Source organism: Artibeus jamaicensis, unplaced genomic scaffold (assembly GCF_021234435.1).
Source record: "Artibeus jamaicensis isolate MK-2021 breed Jamaican fruit bat unplaced genomic scaffold, CSHL_Jam_final contig_482, whole genome shotgun sequence".
NCBI classification, from domain to species: Eukaryota; Metazoa; Chordata; class Mammalia; order Chiroptera; family Phyllostomidae; genus Artibeus; species Artibeus jamaicensis.
This window is the reverse complement of record NW_026521857.1, coordinates 1,293,581-1,315,308: the sequence shown is the minus strand read 5'-3', so window position 1 is coordinate 1,315,308 and position 21,728 is coordinate 1,293,581. Positions and strand designations below refer to the sequence as shown.

The following is a 21,728-nucleotide window of genomic DNA, read 5'->3' as shown; positions in this document are numbered from 1 at the left end:
AGGAAGAAGATGGGCATCTACGAGCCAAGGAAAGGGACATGGAACAGATCCTCCCTCACAGTCCTCAAAGGGAACCATCCTTGTGGACACTTTGATCTCAGACTTCTAGCCTCGAGAACTGTGAGAAATAAATTACTGTTCTTTAAGCCATCCAGCCTGTGGTACTTTCTCACAGCAGTCCTAGCAACTAACACAAAGGGCATTGTCCTGGAAAAACTCTCAGCATAGACAAGGTGGCAAAGGAACATTCATTGTCTCATTCTTTGCCTTAGGGGCATTTAATTAAAATGTAGTATTCCAGGCATTCCCTGTTGAGTGCTGGGGATGGGTTCCTGGAAATGGGACTTGATTCCAAGTCCTTCTAGCATAATCCCTTTGGAGCCATAATACTGGCATCCAAAATTAGAAAATGTTTGGAGGAACAAATAGGAAGGACACAGGGACGAGAACTAAGGGGGGTGGAAATGGGAGGGAGGTGGGGAGCACGGGCGGAGTGGGCTGGGATGGGAGAAATAGACAGAAAACTGTACTTGAAAAATAAGTAAATAAAAAAATGTTCTAAAAAGAACAAAACAAAACAAAAAAAATTAGAAAATGGTCTTCCTTCCTCTTCAAATGCCCTGAGGTCACCTATGATGTGTCCCAGAGTTCTTTTTTGTTTTTTTTTTCCATGAAATTGTTTGTCAGTCTTTGAGGTTATAGTGATACTTTTGACACACTTCATAATGTTTAAGACTTGTACCAGCTACTAAATTCCAGGCTAGTTTTTACCCTCCACTATATTCTTGAATGTGTCCGCTTTCCCACATCTATAAAACTTGGCTTTTAAAATCCAACACGAGTCTCTTTCTTTGTTTCTTTGCAGCATGTCCAGTTCTATTTCCTCATATATTGAGGGACAAAATGGCAGAATCTAAAATAAATGACAGAATACAAAAAAGAGAATACATGGATTGATGTGGTGAATGCCAGAATGGACAGACAGAGAGGTAAGTGATAAAGTGAAAGTAGTAAAAGGCCATTGGAGAGTCTATATTGGGGGTGGTATACAAAGTCTGTCCGGAAAGTATACAGCCATGAAAAATAGAGATCTTTATTTACGAAGGTACAAGATACAAAAAACATTTTACATAAGACAATGATGCCTCAGTCCCCTTCAAATTAGGCACCTTGGGACCTCATACAGTTCTCCCAATCACCTTCAGCTGCCCCATCATATTTTCCTGAATCTCATTGACAGTGTGAAATATCTTTCCTTTCAAATGTGACTTCAGTTTTGGGAAAAGCTGCGTGCCAAAGTCACAGGGTGACAAATCTGGGCTGTAGTGGGACTGAGTCACCTGGGTGATTTAATGTTTCACCAAAAATCTCTGCATGAGATGTGATGCATGAGTGGGTACATTGTCATTTCCCATAGCTGTGGCCTTCTCAAGCATCCAAATTGTTTCCATGGAGGAATGTTCAAGCTTGATGCAAAATTTGGTGCAGATTGGTTGCTGTATTTAATCAGTCATTTTGAATGTGATGGACACACAGTACACATACTCACTGAATGGCATCTACCACCCCCACTGACTGGTAGAGTGAAGTCATCATTGTTCACACATGCACATTCCAGTCCACTCTCCTTGGCTGTCAGGTTACAATGATGTTTGCTGTGCAAACCATTCTTGTTATATTAACAATGGTTGGACTTTTCCTGGATAGACCCATAAGGTATTCTTATAAAAATTTAAACTTAACATTTGCTATATATTTTTAAATTCTCACAATAAAATGTGGACAAAAAATGAAGAAATAAATTAAAGAGCAGCTACAATACAAACAGCACACATTACAGAACACATCTAAGTCGAGTGACCAAGATCAACATCCACTATGATGTCATATTAATAACAAATGACTTCATTTGTCACTTGATATGATGTGCTGAGAATGCCACTTTATCTCTGTTATTTTCCTCCCATAAAACAGATAATCCCAGTCTCATCAGGGTGAAAAATCAGCCAAATCCCAATTAGGGGACCATCTACAAAATACCTGGCCAGCAAACCTTTTGTTTGTCAGAGTCATCAAAAACAAGAAAAGTGTGAGAAACCTTCACAGCTAAGAGAAGCCTAAGGGGATGTGCTGACTAAATACAATGCAGTATCCTAGACAGGATCCTGGAGCAGAAAGATGTCAGGCAAAAACTGAAAAAATCTGAATGAAATCTGATCATAGTTAATAGTAATGTATCAATATTGATTCATTAATTTTAACATACTTACACCATACTAGTAAGATATTAACGGTAGGAGAAACTGGGTACAGAATATAGGGGAACTTTGTTTTATCTTCACAGTTTTTTATGTAAATCTAAAACTGTTCTAAAATAAATTTATTTTAAAAACAGAGCAAATAATTACCTAAGGTAATTAATGTTACTTTATCATTTTATTGCAGGTGCTATTAGATATATAACCCTCAAAATGCAGTTTGCGTTCTTTATCTGTGTGTCCCCATAAAATGAATGCTTTTATTTTTAGTGTTGACCACTTTATTTTTTATTGATCTATTCCTTTTATTTTTAATTAATTTTTATTTTTTATTTTAATTGTTGTTCAATTACAGTTTTTTGTCTTTTACTCCCATCCCAGCCCACACACCTAGCCCTCCCCCCTCCCATTTCCACCCTCCCTAGTTGTTGTCCACGTGTCCTTTATACTTGTTCCTGTAAACCCTTCCCCTTTTCCCCTGAAATGCTCTCCTCTCTTCTCTCTGGACACTGTCAGCCTGTTCTCTACTTCAGTGTCTTTGGTTATGTTTTGCTTGTTTGATTGTTTTGTTCTTTAGGTTCACAAACTAAAAGCAAGGCCAAGGCTTAAGAGTTTTGTGTGGATACAAGGATTATATCCTAAGAACCCTAAAACACCAATCTCAAAGAACCTATGCACCCCAATGTTCATAGCAGCACAATTTACAATAGCCAAGAGTTGGAAGCAGCCTAGGTGCCCAGCAGTAAATGAATGGATCAAAAAATTATGGTACATATACACAACGGAATTCTATGCAGCAGAAAGAAGGAGCTCCTACCCTTTGCAACAACATAGATGGAACTGGAAAGCATTATGCTGAGTGAAATAAGCCAGGTGTTGAAAGACAAATACCATATGATCTCACCTTTAACAGGAAGCTAAACAATAAAACAAACAAGCAAGCAAAATAAAAACAATGACACTGAAATAGAGAACAGGGGAACAGTGACCAGAGGGGAGAGGGGAGGGAATTTAAGGGAGAAAAAGGGGAGGGATTTGGAGGAACAAGTATAAAGGACACAGGGACAATAACTAAGGGGGGTGGAAATGGGAGGGAGGTGGGGAGCACTGGGTGTGGGTGGGCTGGGATGGGAGTAAAAGACAGAAAACTGTACTTAAAAAATAATTTTTAAAAAAGTTGTGTGTGGAATTAAAGTATCTAGTCAATTCAATTGGTATGCTCAAAGTTTGTGGGTTGTTTTAAGGGTTTTTTTTTTGAAGATGAAGATGCAAAGTGGTGCAGTAGGATGATGTAGAACAAACAAATTAAAATGGAAGTGATAGCATTTTCTCAGATTTGAATTGGCAATATGTGATACAGATGCAAACATGTTGATATAAAAATATTTTATGACAACTGTAAATATATTCTTATTCACCTTTCTTGTAATAGGCAGGTATAAGAGTTTTGAAAATATATTATCTTTAATACTTTTGCTAAGACATCATCATTGCATTCTAAAGCTACAAAAATAATCTTGGAAAGAATGCCCTTCAGGGAGTCAATCTCCTTGTCCTTTACAAAATTCTTTTGGGCTTTGTTCTACTTGCTTCACAACCTGGTATCCAGGCCTTTCTCTGTCTCCCAGAATCTCAGGCTGTTTATTCACTTGGCCATCTCCCTTGGCTGTTTAACTGTTGCTTATTTCTTTGAGGCTCTAGTTGGCCAAAAATAAAAGCTTAGTTCCAAAGTTTTATGGGTTTTAAAAATTACATTTTATTTTTATACTAAAAATTGCAAAGTATTTCCACATGTGGAATCTCATTTGATTGTCACAGAAATCTTGATATACACCTTTCTTAGCCAAGGAAACCAGGACACCAAGGGTAAGCTTAAGAGCAATCTTGACTCCTGATGTTGGTCGCCCTTCCTCTTGTTGGCTGCACAGCATCAGATTACTATTGTGCCCTTTAGAGAATTCTGCATCCTACGAGGAATATATTTTCCCAGCCTCTATTTTAGTTGCAACATAGAAACATGACCCAGAATCCACCTATGAAATAACTGGCCTCTGACTTGAACCGGAAGTTAGAGGAGGCCATTCTGGAGCAGAGAAGGTACAGCTACATCTAAAGTTTCAGGAGGCAGCAATGATAGAAAGTTTAAGCAGAAGCATCTCTAGTATAAATACCCTGCTGCTGGTAGTGCAAGAGCCAACATTTAGTGCCCAGTGGACTGCTTGCCAGACACTTTTGCACGACAGTTTGGGGCACTGTTCCTTGTTGTACAGCCTCTAGGTGTAGTAATGCTCTGGGAGATTATCTGAGCTACTGATACTCCATCTCACTGCTCCACATTAAAAAAAATTAACAAAGTGTAATTGCCATTCAGTAAAATTAAAAATATTTAAAGTGTATAATTTGATAATTTTTGACATACATGTCCATATGCAAAACTATCACCACAATCATGTTAGTGATCACATCCATCACTTCCAAGAGACTTTTAATGCTCCTTTGTAATCTTTCCCACTTATTCTCATTCGTTCCTTCACTAGGCAACAACTGAGCTGTTTTCTGTCATTACAGATTAGTTTGCACTTTTCCAGAAATTTTATGTAAATAGAATCATACAAAAAATGTACATTTTTGTCTGTTTTTTTTACCAAGCATAATTATTTCAAGATCCAGCTTGTTGGAAGTATCAATAGGTAATTCATTTTTATTCCTAAGAACTATTCCATTATATAAATAGATTACAATTTACCTATTCATCTACTGATGGGCATTTGGGTTGTTTCCAGGTTTTGGCTTTTACAAATAAAGCTGCTATGAAGATTCACTTATAAGTCTTTGTATGGACATATGCTTTTTTATTTCTTCCAAGCAAACACCTAGAGTGGAATGACTGGATAACATGGTAGGTAACATTTAACCAAAGAAACTGCCAGGAATTCTCCAAAGCAATTGTGCCATTTTACATTTCCACCAGCAATGTGAGAGTTGTAGTTCCTTTACATTCTCTGCAACCTTTAGTATGGCCAGTCTTTTTAAATAGTAGCCTTTTTAATAGTTATTAAGTGATACCTCATTGTGGTTAATTTGTATTTCCCTAATAGCTAATAATGTTGAGTATCTTTCATGTTCTTATTTTGCTATTCATATATATTCTTTGCTAAAGTCTCTGTTCAAATATTTTGCTGATTTTTAATTGGGTTGGGTTGTGTGCTTTCTTTTACTGAGTTTTGAGAGCTCTTTACGTATTCAGGGTAAAAATACTGCCATATTTTCTCCCAGCCTTTGATTTGCCATTTTATTCTCTTAATGTCTTCTATTTATTTTTTAATCCTTGCCTGAGAGTATGTTTATTGATTTTAGAGAGAGAGGGAGAGGTAGAGAGAGTGAAACACTGAAAGAAATATGTGAGAAAGAAACATGGATTTGTTGCCTCCCGTACATGCCCCGACCAGGAATCGAAACTGCAGCCTACATATTTGTCCTGACCAGGAATTGAACCTACAGTTTTTGGGTGTGCAGAGCAATGCTCCAAACAACCAAACCATCCAGCCAGGGCTTAATGTCTTTTAAAAGGCAGTTGTCAATTTTGATGAAGCCCACTTATATTTTTTCTGTTATGAATTGCATTTAGTATCACATTAAAGAAATCTGAGGCTTCTGGCCAAGATGGAGGTGTAGGTGGAAACACTGTACCTCCTCGCACAACCAAGTTTAAGGACAACAAAGATTTAGAAACAAAAACACAACCAAAACAAACAGAAAATTGAACTGTACCTAAGTCCAACAACAACCAACCATTCATCTAGACTGGTAAAAGGGGCAGAGTTGGCGTATGGCAGAGAGGAGTCAGACGGACCCAGGAGTGCAGGTGGCAGTTGGCAGATCCCAGGCATGGGGTGGCAATGGGCAGACCCAGTAAGGGCGCAAGGCGGCTTGCTGACCATGGTCACACATACACGCACAGATAAACCAGGCAAAGGAACGAGCAGTGAGACAGACCACACAACCCAGGGCCCCAGCAATGGGAATTAATACCTAAAAGCACCAACTGGAGAAACTTTCGGGGGTTGAGGTGCCAGGAGAGGCTCCCAGCCTCATGGGAGAATTTGTTGGAGAGACCCACAGGGTCCTAGGATGTACACAAGCTCACACACCCAGGAACCAGCATCAGAAGGGCTCAATTTGCTTGTGGGAAGCAGCAGAAGGGACCAAAATCCAAGAGAGAGCAGAACAAACACCATTGATCTCTCTCTGACCCTGCCCCCACATACAGCATCACAACCCAGCAACTTGGTTGCTCCACTCTGGTGAACACCTAAGGCTTCAGTCCTCAAACGTATCAGGTGCGACATGACCAGAACATTATGGCTCAAGAAGAAGAAAAAGCTCAAAGTCCCAGAGCCAATACTTCTACGTGACCAAGAGATAGCCAACCTATCAGACGCACAGTTCAAAATACTGGTGATCAGGATGCTCATAGAACTGGTTGATTTTAGTTGCAAATTAGATGAAAAATGAAGGCTACACTAAGTGAAATGAAGCAAAATGCACAGGGAACCAATAGTGATAGAAACAAAACTGGGACTAATATCAATCGAGTGTACCAGAAGGAAGAAAGAAATGACCAAACAGAAAAGAATGAAGGAACAAGAATTCAAAAAAATGAGGAGAGGCTTAGGAACCTCCAGGACATCTTTAAATGTTCCAACATCTGAATTATAGGTGTACCAGAAGGGGAAGAGGAACAGCCACAAGTGGAAAACTTATTTGAACAAATAATTAAGGAGAACTTCCCCAATCTGGCAAAGGAAATAGACTTCCAGGAAGTTCAGGAAGCTCAGAGTCCCAAAGAAGTTGGACCCAAGAAGGAACACATCAAGGCACATCATCATTACATTAGCCAAGATGAAAATGAGGGAGAGAATCCTAGAAGCAGCAAGAGATAAGGGGACAGTCACCTACAAAGGAGTTCCCATCAGACTGTCAGCAGATTTCTCAAAAGAGACCTTACAGGCAAGAAGGGGCTGGAAAGAAGTATTCCAAGTCATGAAACCCAAAGACCTACATCCAAGATCGCTCCAACCAGCAAAGTTTTCACTTTGAGATAAAGTGCTTCTCACATAAGGTCAAGTTCAAGGAGTTCATCATCACCAAGCCCTTATTATATGAAATGTTAAAGGGACTTAAGATAAAAAGATGAACAGTGAAAGGACAGCAAACTCACAGTTATTAACAACCAAACCTAAAACAAAAGCAAAGTAAGTGGACAGCTAGATCAAGAGCAGAACCACAGAAATGGAGATCATATGGAGGGTTAGCAACAGGGGAGTGGGAGGAGGGGAAGGGGGGAGAAGGTACAGAGAATAAGTAGCATAGATGGTAGGTAGAAAATAGGTAGGGGGAGGGCAAGAATAGTATGGGAAATGTAGAAGCTAAAGAACTTGTGACACATGGACATGAACTAAAGGGGGAATGGGGGAGGGGGTATGCAGGGTGGAAGGAAATGAAGTGGGGGGAAATGGGACAACTGTAATGGCATAATCAATCAAATATATTTTAAAAAATCTTTGCCTAATTCAAGGTCTCAAAGATTTTCTCCTGTATTTTCTTTTAAAGCTTCTATAATCTTATGTTTTACATTTAGCCCTATGATTTTGAGTTAATCTTTGTATATGGTGTGAGTTATGGACTGCAATTCTTATGTGTGCATGTGTTCAGGTACTGGGGCATTTAATTATTCTAGTACTGTTTGTTGAAAATACATTCTTTCTTTTTCGTACCTTTATTGACAATCAAGTGTCTAAATATGTGCGGGTCCATTTCTGGATTCTGTTCTGTTCTATTGCCATTTTTATCTATCTTAGTGCCAATTTTTATTACTGTAGCTTTAAAACAAGTAAAGAACTTTCATCTTTACTTACACAGGTATTCAGTACCATAAATTTCCCTTCGAATACTACTTTAGTGGCATTTACAAATTTTGATAATTTGTGTTTTCATTTTCATGCAGTTTAACAAAATTTCTAATTTCTCTTTTGATGTTTAAATTTGGCTCATAAATTACTTAGAAGTATTATTTTATTTCCAACCATTTAGGTACTTTTTAGACATCTTCTTTTTAAAATAGTTTATATTTATTGTATTTTTTCTATTACCATTTATCCCCCTATGCCCTCTCCCACCTCCACCCTTTTCCCACAATTACCACACTGTTGTCTAAGTCCATAAGTTCTTTTTCTTTTGGAGGGACAGATATTTTCTTGTTCATTACTAATTTAATTCTGTTAAGGTCAAGTAAAGTACTTTGTATTACTCGACTCCTTTAGAATTTATTAGCATTTGTTTTATACTCCAGAATATTGTCAAATATTGTCTATCTTGGTATTTATTCCACATACATTTAAAAAAATCAGTCTATTCTACTGTTGCATGGTGTGTTCTATCAATGTTAATTGTGGATTGACAGTCGTTTTCTGACTTTCTGTACCCTTACAGATTATCTGTCTTCTTGTTTTACCAAGTATTGAGAGGTAGATATTGAAATGTGCAACTAAAAATGTAGATTTTTCTATTTCTCTTTGCTTGTGTACTTTGAAACTTTGTTATTATATACATAAAAATGTAGAATTATCATGATAAACTGGAAAACATTTTCAGTTTATTGCTCATTTCCACTATGAAAAGAACTTTTTATTATTTGCAATAATCTCTATTTTGAAATTTGTTTTAATATTAATATTGTCACTCCAGCTTTCTTTTTAATTAGTGTTAGCATGGTATATCTCCTTCCATGCTTTTATTTTTAATCTATTTGTATTATTGTATTTTATGTGGGTTTCTTGTAGGCAGCATATAATTGGACAATTTCTCTTTTTTAAATTGAAGCATTTAGGCAGTTAATGTGATAATTACATGGTTAGGTTTAAAGAAACCATCTTGCCATTTGTTTTTCTACCCAGTCTTTGTTACATGGTTCCACTTCTTCTGTGTTCTTTGAATTAACTGAAAATTTTTATGATTCCACTTTATCTGCTTTGTTGACTTCCTAGCTAGATCTCTTTGTTTTGTTATTTTAGCATTGCTTTAGCATATGCAGCTTATAGTATATATCTCTTACTTTTAGTCTAGGACTAATTTCTTCCCTCTTATTGAGGTAAGAGTCCTTCTAAGGCATCTACTTAGTGACCCAATGAACTTTACAGGTGCTCATTCTCTGGTCTCAGGTAGTTTTCTTATCCAGGAGTGCTGTTTAGTACTCACCTGAATACTCATGCATATCTCCAGAATTATCCTTCTATGTAGTTCTGTCCTCTCTGGTACTTCATCCGGAAAAATCTACCTACCTTGAACTCCCTGGAGACTCTTCTTCCTCAACTCAGGCCTGTGAGACCACAGGCTCCTTCTGGGTTCACCACCCTGCACTGCAGCCTAGAAACTCCGGCGGCAAGCTTGGCTGTTTGTAAAGCTTGTTTCATATTTTCTTTCTATCATCTCTTAGGTATAATTGTCCTTAACTACTTAATGTTCAAAGTCTTAAAATCTATTGCTTCATTATATTGTCTAGTTACTTAGTTGTTTCAGGTAGGAAGGGAAATCTGGTCCCTAATACTTCATTTTGGTAGAAGTAGAACTTCTGTCTGGCAACACCCTTGTTATCAGTTCCTTTCAACTTAATTAAGAGTAAATATCAATTATTTGCAAAGAGGAGTTCTGACATTTACACAACTACATTTCCCTTATCTCATATACTCCATCTCCTAGTCCTATCAGTTATATCACTTAAATATCTTTTTGATAATGATAATAATATGTGTGGTTATGTATATTTATACATATGCATACGCATGTGTGTAGTATGTTTGATTATTATGTATCAGATACTTTTATAATTATTTTATTTCTATTAATTTAATCTTTTCAACAATCTCATAATATAGGAACCATTATTATGAACCATTATTATGAACCATTTTACAGATGAGGAAACTGAGGCACAGAGAAGTAAAATTGGTTTTCAAGTTCATAGAGCCTAGTGATTGAAAACTAGCAGTCTGAACCAGATCCAAAGAAGCACTACCACCTCTCCTCACTTCCTTATGTCTCCACATTACCATCCAAGTTCAAATTATTGTCATCTCTTGTCTGAACTACCTTGTAGCTAGTATGCCTACTTACAAACTATTGTTTTCATCATAGCTAAAGTGAGTTTTCAAACCCCAAAGCTGGTTATATTATTGTAGTGCTAAAGACATATTAGTGGTTTTGCCCTGCTATTAGGATGAGACAAAACTCCTTAAAATGCCTGAGTGCTTCCCGACATCTCACCTTTTCCATCTCTCACTCCTTTTCCTGACAGCAAGCTACAGTGGTCTCTTTTTTTCTTTTTAGAAATCTTGTTCCACCAAGGGCTCTTGTTCACACAATTCCCCCACCTAGAACACTATTCTTTACCCCTTTGGGTCAATTCATCCTTTAACAAAATATTTTGACTCAACTCTATGCCGGTGCCTGGCATAGAGTTGAGCGCAAAGAAGAAACTCCACAATCTTCAAAAATGAATGGTAATGAAATTAAGATCTTTGACTCCAGTGACACAGTAATAAGTAAGGAAACTTTTTGACTGCTGTCAGTTTCCATATTCATTTTGGAGATGTTAGTAATGGTAACAAACTGTAAATCTCCAGAAGAGTCAGTCCCTCCATGCCCACTGATTTGTTACCAGTGCATTTGGTCTGAGGAGCTATAATACTGTGAAGTTCTTCATGGGTGACTCTAGTCTTCAGGAATTTTGGTTGATTCAGTAACAGGTCTAAGCACTAGGTTTTGAAGATTTAGCTGTGTTCCTTGTGAATTAATAATGACTAATGATAATTACTAATGATAAGGATTTAGAATTGACATCCACAGGTTCCTAGCTTTTTAAAAAGAACATTCAATGTTACAACACTTAAAGTACATGTACCTGAAATAATATTTTGTGAAAACTCAGAAGGTGAACCACAGTGTTACATTAGTTGCATTAAGAACTAATTTTATACCTCCAGACATGGAGCCAGAAGCAGATTATTTTTTTCTGTAAATGATTGTGTTAATGAATCAGTAGTATAAAAGTTCCAGCTCCCAAACTTTCAAGACTTGGTGCTTAAAATGAAGAGGCATGCAAAACTGAATTTAACCACGAGAAGACATCAGATAAGCCAAGATTGAGAGACAGGTCTCAAAAGTGTCAAGGTCATTCATGAAAGACAAAAGACACAGAGGAATTGTCCAAGATTGGAGACATGACTACTAAATGCAATTGTGGGATGCTGGCTTGGATCCCAGAACACAGAAAAAGCATTAGTGTAACAACTGGCAAAGTTTGAATACAGCCTGTCAATTAATTAAAAAGGTATTGCATATACAGTATTTACTTTCGTGGCCTTGATCATTGTATTATGAATACATTTGTGGGAGCAAGAAGGAGTATATAAAAGCTTTTGGGACTATTTTACAACTTTGTTATAAGACTGAAATTATTTCATAATAAAATGTTTAAAACATTCCTAAAATAAATTAATAGACAAACATAAAACATAAACAGATGAATACATAAAATGAGAGGAAGGTAATTTCTATGCAAAGAAAGTGGTAAGTATTTGAAATTTCAAGCAAGGTTGGTTTCAAAGCATAAAAACAAGATGAGTGGAAAAACAGAATTGATCCGGTTGAGCCTCTGGTTCCTCAAGAGAACGCAGTTCTTCTTTTTATACAGTATTAATAGAAGAAGAACAGAACCACTGCCTCTGGTCTCAACGGATACAACAGTAGTAGCACAGAACAGTCACCAACTCTGCAGACTGGGGCCAGAAGCCTTAATTATTACTATTACCACTGGGTATAGGCCTAACAAAATGGAGGTTCTTTATGACTTTGATTAAATTTAGTTTTAAATCCTAGCTCTAGAAATCATATACCTCTCTCTATATATACACCTCTCACAGACTTAGCCTTTCTTCCCCTTTCCTCCTTCTTCCCAATAATCAGCAATTCCCCCAAAGCAGCAGAAGACAGTAGCAGCCTGGACCTGACTAATGATCACAGGGTTCAGACCCCTGGTACTCTAAAAATAACATCTTGACCTAAATTTTATTTCAATTCCCAAGCCCTAAGGTGGAATGATGTCCCCCAACCCACTACTACTTTCTCATGATACCAGAGGGCATCTGGAAAAAACCTCAGAACTGTCCTTAAGACCTGAAGATATTATTCATTACCCTTAGCTCACCTCCAACCAATCAGCTCTCAGCACGACCCCAAACCCCTAATCCACAGTGTTCTGTGGTTTTGCCTTGCACAATCTGCAACCTACAAGCCATTAGGGAATTTTGGCTTGTAAACATTAGCTTTCAGTTCTTCTGGGTGGCACCATTCATAAAAAAAAAAAGCAGTCAATATTTCCCCACAGCAGTTTTTGGTGTTTAGTGTTTCTCTGCCAGCACTGGGTAGATGGATTCTTTCTGTCTATAACACTAAGTCTAAGCCAAAGTAACCAGAGAGCAGGGCTACTCTGCCCAAATACAAGTAAACCAGCAATCCTTTTTAAACAGACACCTAAAAACCAGTCACACCCATGTATTTCAAATATAGCATTGGTGCCCAACTCCAACTGCTGTGCTGTAATCAAGCCGTCTGCCCATACCTATAGCTGCAAACAGAGAAGCTGGTGACCAGAGAAGTAAAGTCCTTTTTCAAAGTAGTGTCAACAAAAAAAAGCAAATTGTCCCAAAGACACCCCTCTCTTTAAAGCAATTCTGGTCCATGTTGTGCATGAGGAACTCTGGTCTCAAAGGTTATTGACCTGCTAAAGATGAAAGGGGATGATTTAAGTGATTTAAGCCTAAATCCAACACACTATTGGGAGGAATGACTCCTTTCATCCTCCCAGGACACAGCTTTCTATTTGATGAAAGTAGATAGCTGAGCTAGGTCATTCCCAATGTCTCTTTTAACTTTAATAACCTATCATTTAATGAAAGAATATATATGAAGACAAAAGAAGACAGACTAAACCAATTGCCACCATTACCATTACAACTAGAGGCTTGCCATTGCTGAATGAGAGGTACTTTTCTCAATAAGAAAAATAACCTGCTATGCCTCTACCTGTGCATTCTGGAAACTATGGCTCTTAACTTATCCTATTAACTGTGCATTTTTATACACAAGTCCTCTTCCATTAGCATTTATGCATCTTTACATTTCTTCTCTTCTACCTCAAAGCAAATGACAAACAAATGAAAACCTCCATTTACAGCTTTCCCACCAAACTTCTAGGAAAATTATATATACTCTGCTATATTCATTGTCTTCCTTTTCCATGGCTCCTTAATCTACTCTGCCATGCTATGGGAGGGGGAGAGACCTTCAATAAGGCCACCAATAACCTCTAAATCATGAAAACCAAGGGTCATTTTCAGTTCTAACGTACTTAGATTTCTCAGACCATTGATTACCGTGAGTCACTCTCTCCCATACTTTCTGTTCTCAGCTTTGCTGCTAATGTTAACATTGGGCTTTTCTCCTATTTCTCTGGCAACTCTGCCTTGATATCTTTTGCCTACTTGTCCTTGTCTACACAGCCTATTAAATTTTGGAATGTCTGAAGACTAGATCCTAGGATCTCAATTCTTTTACTTGTTATTCTTTCCCTAAGCAACCTCCTCCATCATTAAATATTATTTATATGTTCTGAACTTTCACATACTTAACCGTCAATTCAACAACTCCACTTTGCTATCTCAAAAGCACCCCAAATTCAATATGTACAAAACTAATTTACTCACCACCCCCAAATCCCTGCACACATATCCTGTTCTATCCCCACTGCAGCAGTCACCACCATCCGGGCAGTTGTGCCATCTGGAAACTGGGGGATTTGGTGACAATTTGCTCTCCTTCACCCCACATCCACCACCAGGGAACTACTTCTCATCTTGCTACCTAAACATCTCTCATCTCCATTCATTTTTCTTCATTTCTACCACTACAAGTCTGGTTAGAATAAATGACTGCAATTTCATGAATGACTGGAAAACTTTCTAATTGGTCTCTCATCACTTCTCCTACACCCACCATTCAGTCATTTCTGCTCTTCTGTTTTCTATACTGCATCCAAAAGTGCCTTCCTTTTTAAACTTTTTGTTTTTGAAATAATTGTTTATTCAAATGAAGTTACAAGGATAGTACACAGAATACCCATGTATTCTGCACCCCATTTCTTCAATGGTTGCATTTCACATAGTTATGGTATAATATCAAACCAGAAATTTGACATTGATACCATACATGTATAGCTCTGAGTCACCTAATCATAGGAATAGTCTGATGTTACCACCAGTGCAACAATCAAGATACAGAACCATCCCATCACTGCAGAGATCTCCCTACTGCTCTCCAATGCCTGCCTCCACCATCTCTGACCACTGTAAGCTCCAATCTTTTTTCCATCTTCATAATTTTGTCTTCTCAAGAATACTACATACATAAAAATCATAGAGAATGTTCCTTTCTTGAGATTGGCTCTGTTCACTCAATACAATGCTTTGAGAACCATCTAAGTTGTTGCTTATATCAATGGTTTGTTCCTTTTTATTGCTGACTAGTATCCATGCCGTGGATGAGTGAATTCATATAGTTCATTTTGGTTGTTTCCAATTTCCGGCTGTTACAAATAAGGCTGCATTGAATACTTACGTACAGGTATTAATGTGGACATAAAATTTCATTTCTTTGAAAAGCTCAGGAATGCAACTACTGGGTCATATGGTACATGCACATTTGGTTTTATAAGGAACTACCAAGCCATTTTTCAAAGTGGCTATATGTACCATTTTACATTCCTAGCAGCAGCGTATGAGAGGTACACATTCCTACATACTTGCCAGTCTTTGATACCATCACCATTTTTTATGTTAGCCATTTTAATGGGTGTGTAGTGATATCTCATCTTGGTCTTCATTTGCATTTACCTCATGGTTAGTGGTGTTAGATATTTTTTAATGTGTTTATTTTCTCTCCACATACCTTCTTTGGTGAAATGTCTGTTAATATCTTTGGCCCATTTTCTAACTGAATCACTTGTTATTGTTGTTTTTTGAAATTGCACTATGAAAATTCTTTACATATTCTAGATCTCAGTCCCTTATCAGATATGTCATTTGCAAATGTTTTCTCCCAGTCTGTAGCTTGTCTTTTAATCCTTCTAACAGAGCTTTTTGCAAAGCTAGAGTTCTTAATTGTGATGAAGTCAAATTCATCAATTTTTTTCTTTTGTGTGTCATTCTTCTAGTGTCATGTTTAAGAACTCTGCACCAAGCTCTATGTCTCAAATATTTTCTCTTATATCATCTTCTAAAAACTTTACAGTGTTATGTTTTACCTTTAAATATGTGATGCATTTTAAGTTAATTGTTACATATTGCGTGAAGTTTAGGTCAAAGTTTATTCTCTAGCCTGTGGATATCTAACACCATCTGTTTAAAAAAAACACTGAAAACCCATCCTTTCTCCATTGAATTGATTTTACAGCTTTGTCAAATGTGAGTTGGTGTACTTGTGGAGAGCATATTTCTGAGTCTCTAATCTATTCCACTAATCCTCCACTAATATAACTGGTCTTGATAATTGTAACTATAAACTCAGTCTTAAAATTAGGTAAAGTGGATGCTTCAATTGTATTTACTTCTTTTTAGAATTTCTTTAGCTATTCTAATTCCTTTGCCTTTCTATGAATATTTTAGATTAATTTCATCTATATCATCAAAAAAATCTTGCTTGGATTTTGATAAGAATTTTATTAAATCTGCATATCAGTGACATGTTTCCTATATTGAGTCTTCCAAGTTATGAACATAGAATACTTCTCCATTTATTCAGATATTTTCTTATTTCTTTCATCACTATTTGGAAGTTTTTAAGCATAGAAATCTTATAAATGTCTTGTTAGATTTACACTTATGTATTTTATTTTTTAGTAATTATAAATAGTATTATTTTTAATCCTCACCCAAAATATATGTTAGAGAGGATGGGAGAGATGGAGAGAAACAATGAAGTGAGAGAGGAACATTGGTTGGTTGTGGTTGCCTCCTGTACATGTCCTGACCAGGGACTGAATCCACAACCTAGACCTGTGTACTGACTGGGAATCAAACTCAGAATCTGTTGGTGTATGGGATGACTCTCCAGTCGAGTGACCCAGCCAGGGCAGTATTGTATGTTAGTTTGTTTCCATGTTGATTGCTAGTATATGGAAATACCGTTGATTTCTGTCTGTTAATCTTGTATGCATAGTGAACTCACTTAATAGCTGTAGTAGTTTCATGGGAATGTGTGTGTCATAATAATAACCACTCTGTGACCTCAGGGTAACATTTCTCATTACCTCCTTATTCTAAGTTTAGCTAAAATAACTGTGTGTGTGTGTGTGTGTGTGTGTATAACTCAGAAGCTTTTAAAAGATTCCTATTGCTTTTAGTTGCTGCCTTAAATCTTGCCTCTGTTTTCCTTTCTAGAAAATGCATCAGTTCCCTGTGCACATGTCAACAGCTCTGAAATTTACAATTTAGCCTTGACTTCTCTTGAAACTCTACCCCAAATGTCTAATTGTTTGACAGACCCACTCATTTGAAAATTAACTGTGAGTTCCTTAAAAGCAGGGGCAGTGTCAGATTTAATTTCATATCCTCAAGACCTAGTACAATGTCCAACACAGGATAGACACTCATAAATATAAAGAAATAAATTAATGTTGTATAAGATTATGAAATTATGAGATAATATCTGTGGAAAACAAAGTAACAAGAATAACAACCAATACTTGTATTACTCTTGAAGATATGTTAAGATTGAAATAATGGATTTATGCCTTAAATGTAATCTATCACCATCATAATATGGCTGCAACCTTAGTTCCTGCTCCTAAAAACTAGTAAAACTATTGTAATGACTTTCTTTGGAACACATTATCTTTATTTCTTTGCTTCTGTAATCTCCTTCTTCTTCTTGCTAACACTGAATTCCTATTTACTCTTATTTAAATTTTATTCAAAATCCATCTACCCCCCTCCCCCGTACAAAATGTTCCCTTGGCCTTCAAGCCAACACATCTCTTTTTCTCCTCCTAATTCATAAAACTCATACTGTAACCTCCTAGTGGAGAATCAAGATGCAACTGTATGTCTAAATTCCAGCTTTGTCATATTCCATATAACCTTTCCCAGCTACTTAACCTTCCTGACCCTTGTTTCCTGATCTATAAGGAAGAGATACCCACCCTGGCTGGTGTAGCTCAGTGAACTGAGCACAGGCTGTGAATCAATAGGTTGCTAGTTCAATTCCCAGTCAGGACACATGCCTGGGCTGCAGGTCAGGTCCCCCCCAGTCAGGGCCGTGTAAGAGGCAACCACACATTGATGTTTCTTTCCCTCTCTTTCTTCCTCCCTTTCCCTCTCTTTAAAAATAAATAAAATCCTTAAAAAAAGAGATACTAATATCTACTTCTTAAGATTTTTTTAAGGGCCACATGAAATAATTATAAAGAACTTAGCTAATATAGCTTAAGTATTCAATGAAGTGTAGCTATAGTGTTATTAGAAGGAACATACTATTTGCCATTTTATTTTGTTGTGGGTTTTTACTGTATAAGCCATAACTCTCTAGGTTATGTCTCCTCTAGGTGGGAGACATTTCTTTGTAATTCTTTAATTACCAAACATTGTGCCCTACAGAAATCCTTGGTGATTTATTTCATCATGACAGTTATTGGTGTTATCTTATTATTATGCCTTTGGCTTGTATAATGCTTTACAGTTTACAGAGCACTTTCATGTACATTATTTCATTTTATCTTCATAACCATTTAGTGAAATAGGCCAGGAAATATTGTTAGAACCTGTAATTTATTGAATAAGAAATAGACTCAGAGGACTTCCACTTCCATCCAAACTGAATTATCTAGTAATAAACTTGTTCTTCCACTGGAAACAAATATAAACCTAGACAAAATGTATGAAACAACTGTTTTCATTTATAAGAGAATAAGCAGTACAACACTGTAAGCATTGACAAAACAAAAGCAAGCAATTGAGCACTACAATGATATCTGCATTCTTCTTGTAGGAAGTCCCTGGGCCTTGAGACATGCCCAGGAGCCCCGGCCCCATATGACAATCTCACGGACAGAGAATACAAAGATTTGATTTCAGGGAAGTTGAGTGGTCAGAATACATGGGTCAGAGTATCAGAGGAGAGGGAGCCACACAGAGAAACTTTCCGAAATCTAAATAGGGCTATCCGTGAATTTTTGCTGAATATTAAGTTGTATGCATGTAGGTTAAATTTCCACAAAGCAGGCATAGAGTAGCTACGATATATCAGTGATTTCCAACTTTTTTCATCTCATGGCACACATAAACTAATTACTAAGATTCTGCATACTAAAAATCTGTTTTTTAACTATCTGACCAAAAAAGGTATATATTTGATCCATTTACGTTGGATGACTATTGTTGTGTTGCTGTTGTCATTTTTTTTATTTGACAAAATAAGGGAAAAGAGGTCAGTGCACCTGACTAAAGTCAGGTAGTGTGTATTTTAAAAATCCTTGCAGCACACTGGTTGAAAATCACTAACAGAGATTGGAACATGAAGAATTCCTAGAGCTTCTAACCATGGAGCTGGAACATGAAGAATTCATCATAGCCATAGGACCATTTGCATTCTAAGCAGCTAGCATGAAGAAAGCACACTGAACACCAGGACATTAGTACTGGCCCCAGAGGAGTGATTCCTTAGAAATAGGGCTAAATTAACCCTAAACTAAAGGCAATACTTGGATTGACTTAATAAAACTTTAAAAAAAAAAAAAGCTTCTAAAGGACCAACCTGATCCACAAAATAAATACCTGCCAAACAAAATCCAAAGTCATTAAAAGGAAGAAAAAAAATCCAGCCACTCATCAACATAATATTCACATCCTCCATCATTCCATAAATAATTACTAGACATGTGAAGAAGCAGGAAAATATGACAAATAATCACGGGGAAATTAGTAAATCAAAACAGACACAGAAATGACAAAGATGATGAAATTATCTGACAAATGTTAACACAACTATGATAAATATGTTCAAGAATTTAAAGAAAAACATGAGTATAATGAGAGAAACATGAAATATTTTAAAAGGACACAATGAAACTTCTAGAAATAAAAATTTCAATATCCAAAAAAATTTCTTTATCCTATTTATTTCTATATTTTTGTGGTGATAAAATGAGTTATCACTTCATGATACTTGATACATTGTTTCTTGATATATACACGCTTTTTCACAGTGAGGGCCACCTGTGCCTGGAGTCCCTCGCTCAACCCCAGCCTAGGGACAGAAGCACTCAGACCCTAGGAACTACTTCCCAAGGCCAGTAGGGTAGGGGGAAACAGTGAGGCACCCAGGCCAGTCTCCACCATGATGATGCTATAGTGTCGTGATGATGATGCTCTACCAGATGGTCACCAGGAACATCTCAAAGTGCTCACTTTCTTCCTGAGCAATGAAGGTCTCAGGCCCAGCAGCAGGTACTTGCAGCTGTCTGCACAGAGAGGCTTCAGGTTGATGCAAAACTCTGAGACATGGACAGATGTGGTGCTCTTACAGCGACACAGAGACCTGTAGAGCATCAGTACTGCTCCCAGCAGTGTGGTGGCATGAATGCTCCAAATGCTGCACAAGACAGGACGCCACCAGCATGTGCAGCTCAGGTCAGGAGGGCATGCTGGCCTTGGTCCCTGGGGTTCCTCATGTCCACTCTTGCGGGAGTGAGTTATAATAGAGGGACTGGTGGTAGGTGGCTGTTGAAGCCACATCACATACTGACCTCTCTGAAAAGTCAGTGGTGAACTCTATGTAAACAATCTGGAAGACTGGGCCAGACAGGGAGCATGCTTGCCAGCGACCTGCTTCTCTACATCCAGGGTCACTAAGTAGCCTCCTCACAGGCCATTCTCTGCTCTCAGACAGGAAACCTGCAGTGAGCCCTCTGGAACTTTCTCCACACAGAGTCTGGTTGGGGAAATGCCAGGGTCCTGGGCTGTTTTCAGGACCACCAGGTACAAGGCATCATCCGGGAAGTAGGAGATGGTGGCATTGTCATGGATGGGGACCCTGAGATGGTGTCCTGCCCATCCCTCTAGGCCAGCTTGATACTGTAGGCAGACAGGCTGATCACGTCATTGGTGAGTAAACCCTGAGTTAAATGTTAGGGAGCTGGTGGGCTCTGCACTGCGTGTGAAATGCAGGATTTCATTCTTACAGGTGTCCTGTGTGTACCTTAGCCAACCTAAGTACTTCACCTCCTTCTCTACATGGTCACTCAGTGATCTGTCAAGCTCCACAAGTTTGGGGGAAGACAATACCACAGTGCTAAGAGTGACTTTTCCTGGTTTTCTTATCTCTATTCTTTAACCTTTTAGGAATATTCACTTAAATGGTGTTGGAATTCCAAGTTTCTTGTGCTTCTTGCCCACCTCTTCCATGTCACTGTCAAAGTTCAGTAGGTGATTAAGCAAAAATTTTACGTATAAAATGTTAATACATTCTTTATGTCTTGATTCAGTGTTTTACCCAAGTAGCAGAGAGGAGGAATTTGAGTTTCTTTTTTTTTTTATGAGAGATTTTTTTTATGGCTCTTCAATATAAAGGGCAGTGGATGGCTGTTTGTATGTTTGGTAGTTTATAAAGTTAAAAACTCCATATTTTAGGAGTTCTGTACTTTTTAGTATTTAATTTTATTTTAGGTATCAGATTTAATCTATTTTGGGGTGCAAAACTAACACACTTATGTACACAAGCAAGATTTTTGGTAACAATATAAAACAACATTCTTAGATGTAGATATATAAATGATAGATTTCAGTGTTTTTGTGTTAAATAGTATATAGGGTAGTTAAAAATACTGTCTTCTCTAAAATAATTGATGATATAATATATGTTTTTTGCTAAAACTTAATTATCAAATATCTCAAAATCACTTACAGAAATAGTATGATTTTATATATTTTTATTTTATTTAACAGGATTATATGCAGTTTCCTCTTCCACTGATATTCCCAACAAACAAGTCTAAAACTGGGAAAAGATATTTAATAAAATAATTTAATAAACCAAGTCAGAGAATTCTAAATTATGTCAACATATTATAGTTCTTATTTAAGTTGTTTTTCCCTAACATTAGTAGAAATACTTCTATCTTGTGAAAACATTTAAATATAAGTTACCTAAAGATTACTTATTTTCTCTAGAATGTATTTTAGACTCAAAATTTTAATGAAAGTTTCAAACTTAAAAATATGCTCATCTTTAAATAATAAAATATAACACAACATTGACAACAGTGTCTAAATTAAATTAGTAAAATATGATATTAAAATTATA

At 37.1% G+C, this 21,728-nt stretch overlaps 1 pseudogene; it reads right to left on the bottom strand.

Moving 5' to 3' along the window:
• Positions 1-20,093: 20,093 nt before the first annotated feature.
• Positions 20,094-20,830, bottom strand: LOC119054846 (cerebral cavernous malformations 2 protein-like; annotated as a pseudogene).
• Positions 20,831-21,728: the final 898 nt, after the last annotated feature.